The sequence below is a fragment of the Crinia signifera genome, chromosome 8 (assembly GCF_055691185.1).
Source record: "Crinia signifera chromosome 8, ASM5569118v1, whole genome shotgun sequence".
Lineage (NCBI taxonomy): Eukaryota > Metazoa > Chordata > Amphibia > Anura > Myobatrachidae > Crinia > Crinia signifera.
Window position 1 is genome coordinate 84,016,908 of NC_139224.1, and position 11,530 is coordinate 84,028,437.

General features: G+C 42.2%; 1 protein-coding gene across 4 annotated transcripts in view; it reads left to right on the forward strand.

Annotated features, from left to right (window-relative positions):
* C8H1orf21 (chromosome 8 C1orf21 homolog) overlaps positions 1–11,530 on the forward strand; it is a 153,376-nt gene that overhangs the window by 59,181 nt on the left and 82,665 nt on the right. The window lies entirely within an intron of this gene.

Below are 11,530 nucleotides of genomic sequence, written 5' to 3' on the forward strand. Positions count from 1 at the left end.
TATCCTCTTAGAAAAGATAGATATCTTTAGGATTTATGAGTAGGAACAACCATGGCTAAAAAACGTCCTAGGGTGTATTACACCTACTCAGAAGATAAGCTGGTTTAGTCCACCAGTGTCTCCACATACAGTATATCTCGATCCCACAATAGATGTGTCCCAAACAAACTGCCGACAGATGCTTTAAAGCTGCTGGATATCCCCAATGTCAGCCACTATTCTCCTCTGCAGGCAGGTATATCTTAAAAGGAGTTTCCTTCTCATTTAAAAAACGGATGAAAAACTTGTTCTGTAAAAAGTCTGATATGAATTCCAACTATCTGGACTAATTGTGTATTGGCTAAGTGGTACTCACTCTAGCGCACTCCGATAACCCCCCTTGCATGCATATATATATATATATATATATATATATATATATATATATATATATATATATATATATATATATATATATATATATATATATATATATATATATATATATATATATATAATCAACCTAAGTCCAATTGAATGGACAATAATGTAGCTCACCTGTGTATGCAAGTAATCATGATCAAAACAGAAATTCCCATAATGAACACAGCATACTGTATCTGCAATAAAGCAGATGCCAGCATGCATCTGTGTTAGCCGCCCTCCTGGAAGTGACGCGATGAGTGGCCCTCCAATGACTGCCACTGCATACATCACCCGGGCAACCGCTCAATACAGATTGTCCTGGTTGCTGCCTACCCAGAAGTGACGAGGCACGTGACATGGCCAATTGCGAATCTTGCGTCCGTCAACTGGGCAGCTGAGAAAACAAATAAGAAATGACAGGGCAGCAATCAGTGGCTCTCGGCTTACTAGCCAGCCAAAGGGAAGCTGCACACTGATGTCACAACAGTGCCCCCCCCCCCCCCCCCCCCCCCCCAAAAAAAGGAGTGGAAAAGCTGTTAATCAGCTGCAAAAATAAATAAAGATACAATCCCCAATTCATGCTGTCAGAGTAAATGGGGAACTGCATTTATAATTAAACTAATGTAATATAGATAACTGGCTACGACTGGCACATAAACCCTGTCAAACCCCTGTAGACATAAAGCACACAAAAAAAGAAAAAACGGTACTTGTTTCCTAGCACGGCCACCACGATTTCTATCGTGGTGGTCGTGTCGGAAAAAATCGTGTCGGTCGCGTCGGGTGCATACCAAAACGCACACGACGCAACCGACGCGATGTACCCGATTTCTCCATAGGCTTCGATGTTAAAATAATTTAACATTGAAGCCTATGGAGAAATCGGGTACATTGTGTCCATAGGCTTTAATGTTAAATTATTTTAACATTGAAGCCTATGGAGAAATCGGGTCCATCGTGTCCATAGGCTTCAATGTTAAATTTTTTTAACATTGAAACTGAGTCCATTTAACATAGTAAAAAATGGTAAAAGGGCCAATATGGGCCATTTCTCATTGGGTATGGCCCCGTCATGTGTGTAAAAAATAATGGCCCCCCATTGTGGCCGCCACCCCCACGATTGACGCGAACCCGAAGCGTGGCGAGCGCAGCAGTGCGCGTCCTCCGACCTTTTCATTCCCCTACTATCCACGTCGGCGTGGAGTTGAGAATAGATTAGTGTGGCGAGCCCGAAGCGTGGCGAGCGGACGCTGATACCTTCACAGATCCCTGCGTCCCCTCGCGGGCTTCACAGGTATCAGCGTCCCCTCGCGGGGCTCGCCACGCTTCGGGCTCGGTGGCTCGCTGCGCTCGCCACACTAATCTGTTTTCAACTCCACGCCGACGTGGATAGTAGGGGAATGAAAAGGTCGGAGGACGCGCACCGCCGCCCCTCGAGGGCTCACTGCGCTCGCCACGCTTCGGGTTCGCGTTAATCGTGGGGGTGGCGGCCACAATGGGGGGCCATTATTTTTTACACACATGACGGGGCCATAGCCAATGAGAAATGGCCCTTATTCGGCCTTTTCCCATTTTTTACTATGTTAAATGGACTCAGTTTCAATGTTAAAATAATTTAACATTGAGGCCTATGGACAAATCGGGTCCATCGCATAGGCTTCAATGTTAAATATTTTACCATTGAAGTCTATGGGGAAATCGTGGGCATCGCGTTGCATCGTGTGCCTTAAAGTTAAGGCACACGATGCCCGCGATTGTGGCCGTGATAAGAAACAAGTACCGAAAAAACATTATATAAATGATCAAATTAATAATAACTTTAAGGAACCTGAAGCTGGGTACACATCTATACAATTTTCTTGCGAGTGTTCGATTGACCATACACGTGACCAACCGTCCACAAACACCAGCCGATACGTGCGTACAAACAGTTGCAAGAAAAAGATTGTACCACCGTACACACTCTCTCGATTTGGGCTATTGACACGTCATATATAAACAAAATTATCATAATGGGCTGGGTTAAGGGCATACTTATAGCAAACCACTATATAGACTGGTTACGCAAAATTAGTCAGCCGGCAGGGTGACTAAACTTCTATATAGACTGTTTATGCGCCTAAATTTTAGTCAGCCTAGTGGCTGACTAAAATTTAAACGCATAGCCAGTCTATATAGAACTTCAGTCACCCTGCCGGCTGACTAAAATTTAGACGCGTACCCCTTCTATATGTGCTGTAGGAGAGATCATGCAGCTATGGAATGCCCACATGGGCGTTCCAGCTTTGGCAGTATAATCGCAAGAACGGCCAGCAAATCGATCGAACGTGCATACACACTGCACTTTTGTTTCAATATGGGCCCGTCCGGTCGGATGAATATTAAACCGCACTGAGCCTTCGACCGAGTATGGATGGACAAGACTGTTTTTGGCCATTTATCGATCGTACAGAGGGAGTCGGGACAGCGTACACACCTATACAATTTGGACGGCCGTCCGTCCCAGAATGGAAGAACGGCCCGACGATTGTATATATGTGTACCCAGCTTTAGTCCAAAGATACTGGCAATATAAAGGTCGAGTGTGAGGGCAGTTTCTGTTTACAGATAACCGTTTAAGGATTGCTCCTCATTCAGTCCTCGAAGTGAGATGCAATCAAATAGGCATATCCACATACATTCCTTTTGTAACAATAGTTTCCCACGGTCCCCACCTCTTCGCAAAGGTGCAATATGGTCCAGAGCTAAGAAGTGAAAGTCCTTCATAGCATGTTGATATGTCACGAAATGTGGCGCCACTTGAGGCATATTAGAGTCGATGGATACAATGTCCTCTTTTTAATAGACAAACAATGCAATGAAATGCGTTCCTTGAGGGTGCGGATGGTTTTTCTGACCTAAAGTAGTTGGCAGGGGCAGAGTATGGCATAAACCAGACCTGGAAGTCTAGGGACAGCGCTTAACGCAAGAGCTGTCCTTTGCTTTACTAATCGCATATGTTAGAGCATATGCGATTTAGTATTGATGCGGAGGGGGGCGGTAAGGGTTTTTTAAATGTGAATGTATTTGTCATATACATTTTTATTGATTTAAGCATTGTCATAATATATGTTCATGTTTTACACAAATTTATTAATGCTACATTAGTGTCTTATAAGAGATATCATTTTGATATTGTGTTTGTATTATTGGAGAAGGGCTGACTCCTACAACAGCTGCTACATAGCAGAAAAACGGTGGTGTCTGGTCAGTTATCTTTAAAATTCTTTCTGCCTCCCTGTAATCTCCCAGGAATGCCCATCACATTAACACATTTATGTAACCATGCCTCTCGATGGAAACCTCACCTTTGTGCATACACTCTGTGTAATACCTGCACCAGAGTGGTCTTTAGGGATTTGCGCACATGAGCTTTAGTAAAATATCACTGAATTATATGAATATCTGCAATGCACAAACTCAGAGACAATGACCACTATGTGAATGACCTTTTTTCTCTCTCTGGGCTCCATTTAATTATACTAACTACTAATACTAATATTTCCATGTAAGTGTTTGCAGTCTAGTCCTGCTGGTAACAGGTTATTAAGTAATGTGCCTGAATGATAGCCGCCTGCACATGCACTTTAGGCTCCAACCTGGGCCTTTTATTCAGATCTGATTACAAATTTGTTTGGAAATTGGGCAAAACAATGTGCACTGCAGGTGGGGCAGATGTAACATGTATAGCAGAGGTTGAACAAAAATTTTTAAAAAATTTCCATTACGATAGAAGATGTAGATACACGTGTGGACACATTCTGCACAGAATGGCACCCATATATACATACACTACTTTAGATGAACTTGCTCAAAAACACTTTAACCAAGGCGTGTGACAGACCAACCCACACTGTTCTACCATCTGTGATCCACACCATAGCTCTGAGTTGCATTACAATCATGGACTGGACCTAACTACACACCATACAGTCTGAGGACGTACACATTCAATTCATGTTTTCATGTAGGACAGCATCCCTCTAACAGCAAACTGGCAATTATAAACACGGACATTGCCACAGGAGCTATATCTTCTCTGGATACACATTAACGTGGGTAATAATGGAAACGGACACCTGATTACTTCAGAGACTGATCTTAATATAGAAACTTGCTCACTGGGCTTATGAACATAGTTCAATTTTATGTGCTCATACTGAATATAATTTTCATTATCATTAAATATGTATTTTACCCATCCATGTATTTTATTATTACTGTAAGGTGTACAACTAACCAATAACGCTGCCACATTTGTTTTAGCTTTGACTATGTGGGAGATGCGCAGGACTGCAGGAGGGGGGCATGTGATGATGTTATTTTCAATTGGTTCCCTTGAATAGGTGTTTAGGGGCCCTGTTGCATTGCTTTGCCCAGGGCCTACAATGCTGTTAAGACAGCCCTGCTCACACGTCTAGGCACACAGTGGTGTAATACAGATGCCATTGTCATATGTCCAGTACAGTATATATGATTGTATATTTAACCTAAATGACACTAATTTATAAATGCCGGAGAATAAAGATGGATCATGACATTTGCTTATTATGGAAATGTTTAACATTCCTGAAGACCAGAGACATTTCCAGTGATCAAATTGTCCAGGGACAAAGCCATTAAACTTGACAAAATACATGTATATTGTAGGCAGTTGGCAAATCTGACAGTGTACATGTAAACTAATTTCAGGGTAAACATGTGGCCTATGTATTTCGTATGTCGGCTTTTACATGGCTTACAGGATGAAGCACATAATGCATATTATAATTTTATTATTTTACATGTATTCGTTATTTACTTTTAGAATTGGATTTAAATAAAATCTATACAAATACACAATGGCAATTTTGTTCTCATGCATGGTGTTTCATTATATGTTTGTAAAAGCGTAGCATATTTTCCATGTGTGACAGGTTTTGAAAGTGAATATGTGAGAAAAGTATTGGGGTTTATATTTGCATAGATACCCCTTCCAAAATTGTAGGTACCATATACGAGTATAAGCCTACTTTTTCAGAACAGTTTTTATGCTGAAAAAGCCCCCTCGGCTTATACTCGAGTGAGGGTCCCACTTGAGTCAATACGTTTTCCCAGCTTTTTGTTGTAAAATTAGGTGCCTCGGCTTAGGACGTAGGCGTGTGCACGGAGAGTGCCCAGGCACCCGTTAATGACCAGACACACCCCCTGCCGCCGCCTCAAGCCTGCACAGTCTTTAAGGCAATGGCCCCTCCAAAAATGGCCCCTGCCTTTGAGGAGACAGACAATAGAGGTCCTGCCATACCTCTAGTGTCTGTCAGAGGAGCGCAACCCATAAGTGCGGATTCCGGTATGACATGCTGCTTGAAAGGAACCCCCTGGGCAACAAGCATGCAAGTCTCATTTTTCAACGAGCATGCACACCCACCTCCCCCTGTCAACAAGCATATACCTCCCCCATTTTAAAGAACATATACTCCACACCCCCCCCCCCCTCGGGCAATGAGCATGTAACTTCCCATAGCACTTATTATGTAATTCCCCCTAGCGATGAGCATGTCAATCAATCCGGGCAACAAGCATGCAGGTTGTGTATTATAGAAATAAATGCTCCAGCAAGTTTCTGTGATTTGCTGCTGCACTGCCCAGCACCAGTCCCTCAGCTCAACCATATGGTCTGTCAGTCAGGCTGCAGCATAGGGTCATTGCATGCAACACAGGAACCATTTAGCACATGCACACATTTTTGTGAAGTGCAAAATGAATTCTATGTAACAGACAGCTAGCACAAAATCTGTAGCACCCACCACATTCTGGTATATAAACCATTACACTGCACAGCATTTTGTGGTGAAACGGTTCATCATCACATTCTATAATGTACAAACAATGGCCCTCATTCTGGTCGGCTTGCATAGCAGCGTTAGTTCGCTGCTTTGCAAGCCTTGTAATGCTGCCCGCCGTGCAGCCGAACGCCCGCCACTATTTCTCTTATTTTCCCATAGTGCTGCAAATGGATGTTTTGCATAAACATCCATAAGCAGCCTTGTGTGGGTGCACAAAATCATTTGCTGACCATCTAATGATTTTTAAAGCGCTTGCTAATCTAAGTCACTCTCTGGTGCCTTCAATTAGTGGCGTCCTGCTCCGAGAACTGGGAGGGCAGCTGGCATCCAGTGACATCAGCTGCCCACCCACTGAAGGCCAGTAGCCGCCCCATCCTCATGGGGATGTCCAGTGTTTCCCTGGGCGCACCCAACGTTGGAAACCTCCCTTCCCCCCTCCTGCACACCCCCCTGTGAATCAGCCTCCTGTTTTGGTTTTGTATTTTTTTTTTTTTTACTTAAAATACAAATCACCACATTTTGGCCTGTCAGTCCTCTATAGGTTTAGGTATATTTAGCAGCGGTCCTCTGATGTGTCTGTACTCACACAAAAAGAGTTAATATCTTATGGGAAACCGCATCAGCAGACTCCAGTAGGTATTTATACCCAGAAAAGAAATTGAAAGATGAGGAACGGCACATTATTGAAATATAAACACTCAATATACACCGTTCTTGTAACCTGACTGAATCAATTCTGAGTCCCACACATTTATATTTAAGCAATAATTAGCATTTTTATTTTTACTCTAAAAATCAAAAAAACTGTATAAATTCTAAATAATAAAAATGTATATGTTAATGACATTAATAATAATCTCTGCAAATAGATGTTAAATTAAACCATAATGTTACACCACAATTTTATAATATGAATAGTTAATTATAAACAGCAAGTGGCCACTTGTGCTAGCTAAAGCCAGCTCCTGATACTAAATTGCTCTGTTCTCACTTTTCACTCCTTTCTAATATGGATACCAGCACAAGTTATGTGGCCAGTCTGTAGTGTTCCCATGACCGGTTTCTCTCCACCTGGGTCTTTTTCAAAGAGTCTTTGAGAAAGCCCCAGGTGGAGCACAGTATAACAAACCAATGATTTCAGTGGCAGACACTTGTGGCTGAAAGGATTGGTTTGTTTGTTCCCCACAAAACAAGCTTGCAATTATCTCTCCCTGCACAAACTGACTCTACAGAGGCACCATCCTCCGATTCCTCACCCCCATCCTCTTCTTTACACAATATTAATTTGTCCCCGCTGGAATCTACCATTACAGACGATTGTGTATTTTGTGGACATAATTGCCAATTGCAAAGTTCTTCCTGGTGGAATTTATAATTAATTTTGATGAACATCATATTTTCAACGTTTTGAGTAAGTAACCTTTTAGGGCAATTGCTGACAAAGTAGGCAAAAGACCTGTCTGACATGCCTATTTGAATACTATTCACTAAAATAATTATCCACCATTCTTTGAATGGTGACAATAAAAAATGGATTAATGGCAGACCTGTCTCTATTTGTATGCAGTTCTTTTAGACCCAACCAGATGTCCTATGCTTTTGCAGAAAGACCTGCTTCATCACTAGTGGCCGCAGTTGCAGTAAAACTGAAGGAGGATATATTGCAATGTCACATGTCGCTTCAGCTGACAATTTGTTCACTGACCGCTCTTTGCATCTCTCTCTTGACAACTGTTGGATCCTGGAAGAGTGAATTAAGGGCTTGATCCACAATTCTGACATCATGACCAGCCTAATAGAATCCTTTTGTTTAAGCACCTCCTTCAGTTTCTTTAGCTGCTGTAACATACACAGTGAGGGCAGTAAAAAAAATAATATTTTTTAACATATTTATTTTTTTAAATTGCATTAACAACAGTGGGGTACAGTCACAGTACTGCATACACAGTGGGGGTACAGCCTGCAATACTGGGAACACAATAGAGGTATGGCCTGCTATCACAATACACAGTGGGGGTATGCCTCGGCGCCTTATATGTCAGGAAGACAGCATGTGGCCTAGTTTGGGGATCCGAGTCTGGCGGAAAAAGCTGAGCTGCTCCTGGTCCAGATTCTGATCCGCATGTTCAGAGTGTTTTCTCAGTAATAGGAACCGCTCCCCTCTAGTAATAATTATGTGCAGGCTAATGTTTAAGTACACTGTACAAAATGGTTGATAAATGGCATACCATTAATATAGTTAGAACTGTAGGTCTAATGTTCACAGAATGTAGTGAAACACTAGTAAATTCTGTTTAAGCATGGCTTCATTTTATTTCTTGCATTTGCACTATACTGGTGATGTTGTTGATAACTAGTCATGAATTACATGTTCCCATAACAACATTTATTGGAATAGACTTTAAGGCAGAAAGTAAACTGATTTCTGCTACCATGCGCGCGTCAGTGTGTGGGTTTATCAAAAGAAGCATGTAGTACACTGCTATAATGCAGACAGCTGGGAGTTTTTTTTTTTTAAAGAATGCATTTGCATATTGTAACTAAAAATAATTGTCACTGGTGATGTGAAACAGTACAAATGTCAGCATTTTGGTAGTAATTCAAAAATGTTAAATTCATGCATGTGGTAATCTATATTGATGCTAAATATATTCTCTGGCATTTATGGAATGATTTGTGATTAGCACAGCAAATTAAAAGATGTAATAGCAAAACAGTTGCAGAACCAAACCTTACCAAACCTTACCAAGTTATATACATATACTTTGCAGATAGAGATACTGATAGCCACTGTATGTCTATGTGTGTGTGTGTGTGTGTGTGTGTGTGTGTGTGTGTATAAAGTAGTGCAGAGGGCGCTGGGGAGTAAAAAAGCAATTTAAAGAATCATGGTCTACCCAGAGGTGTAAAGGTGCAAATCCCATAATCAAGACCCCCCCCCTCCCACACGCATTTCGCCTAAAAGAAGTAATATTTACTAGGTGGAATTAAAGCTTTAACGGGATTGTAGGCTAGGATCTCTCCTGCTTATTGATGAGGATTTCTGATTGTATATATTAAATATACATGTCCTTTACATACATTGGCGGATTCAGGGGGGGCACCCGGGCACGTGCCCCTGCTGTCATTTCCAACAAGCCCAGCCCCGTGTCTCTAGCCCCCGGGAACCGGAGATATTGCCTGGCAAAGCTGTAACGTTTTTCCCATAGGATAATATGGGACCCGTTAATATCGACCCTCACCCGGTTCCGACGGCTGCCAGTCCCCCCCCCCCCCTCCCTGGCATCACAGAAGCTTGGGGTTGATTTCATTCAATTCCAAATCGCTGGGCCCTCAATATGATACCTGGTCCATATCGGTCAATTGGTTCCAGAGATATTGCGGGTAAACCAATTTTTTTATTTTTGAAATGTAATTTCATGGCTGTTCATGTTCTTTGAGGGCAGATTACTCTGGAACCAAACGTTCCAGTTTCCACGGGACCAAAATCATTCTAATGCCACTCAAAAGTTCTTCAATATGATACTTGTCTCATGTAAATGGGTCAGTTGGTTCCGAAGATATAGCCGGTTAAATGAGATAAGAGGTTAAAGAGGGGGAGGAGTGGTTTTTCTCTCCCCGTCACACCCGAAAATGCAGAGACTAGGCTGGTGTAAAAGGTGCCAACCCGGGAATGCATTTTCTGGTGTGAAAGGAGTATTATTTCAAATAGCCTGGACCTGCAGTGCTCAGGTAGACTCGGGGTGGCGGATCTGTTGCACAAGACTGGGAGGTTTGAGTTGGTTGTAGGATAAATTGGCCCCTGTTATATTGATTATTAGATATATTAATTTGTTTATGAGTATTAGGGGTGTGCTACCACAGACAAAGGGGTTTAAACTGGATAATTTGGAAGAAGAAGGTTTGTCTATTGGTGGTGCACCACCAATAGACAAACCTTTTTCTTCCAAATTATCCAGTGCTCTGAATACAGCCAGGCTCTGCCACTGTCAGTGGCTGTCACTTTTGCCTGGCGGCGGCTGTCCCTCATTTACTGCGAACATGTATTCCCCTTGGCAATGAGCATGTAATTTCTCATGGCAACAAGCATGGAACCTCTGGCAATGAGCATGGAACCCTTGGCAATGAGCATGTAGATAAGCAGCACTTATGTAGCATAATTTTTAATAGGCATTATGGGGTTTGGTGTAATACGTAATGGACATAATGCGTGTAATGGACATTATGGTGTAAATGTTTAATGCCCACCTTTGGAACAAAATGTCCCTGTTTATGAAGCGTATTGTGAATTTTGTGTGGCATTATGTAAATTCTGGCTCAATCCGTGTGGCATTATGTGAATTTTGCCTCAGTCCATGTGGCATTTTATGAATTTTGGTTCAATCCGTGCGGCATTATGTGAATTTTGACACAATCCATGTGGCATTATGTGAATTTTGGCTCAATCCATTTGGAATTATGTGAATTTTGGCTCAATCCATGTGGCATTATGTGAATTTTGACTCAATCCGTGTGGCATCATGTGTAAGGGGCAAGTATAATGGGGTTTAGTATTTTGTTGCATAATGTGTAGAAGTTGAATATGGTGTGGTACACTCAAGGACACAACCCCTGTTGAATGGCCACACCCCCTTATCCGGAGTGCGCCTTCGGCGCCCGCACAACTACATCCTTCACTTTTGTTGCCATGGTGGGCCTGCATACTTTAAATGCCAGGGCCTATTTTTAATCCCATTCCCACCCTCTCTCTTTTGCTCTCTTAGCATGTACACTGGCACCACTAACACCGACCCTCCCCCACCCAAACCCTCTTTTATCATGATGCCCCCCCTGTCATTTTATCCTGGATCAGCCCCTGATTACATATGCAGCCTCCAAACTGTGACTTGTGGACCTATGCCCCATTTTGCTTTATTGTCATAGGTGTCTTTGTTCTACTGTAGCTTGTAATGATTATTTAAAATATCTGCTTCACTTACTACTGACATTTAACATGCCTATGACGGAGTTAGAATTCTTGGTTATTTAATTCTTGTATCCTGTGTGTGTGTGTGTGTGTGTGTGTGCTACTGTATGTATCAACCTTAATTGATTTGAAAAATGTCAGATAACTAACCCTTAGTAAAGGGGTGGACAATAAGCGCCTCCTAGCATTCCTTGCCTAAGTCTTGCTATTTGGCCATGCTGAAACTGATTCAAAGCATGCTGGGATGTGTAGTTCATCAACAGCCTTTTGCCCGCCAATGCTTTAGTAGAACCCA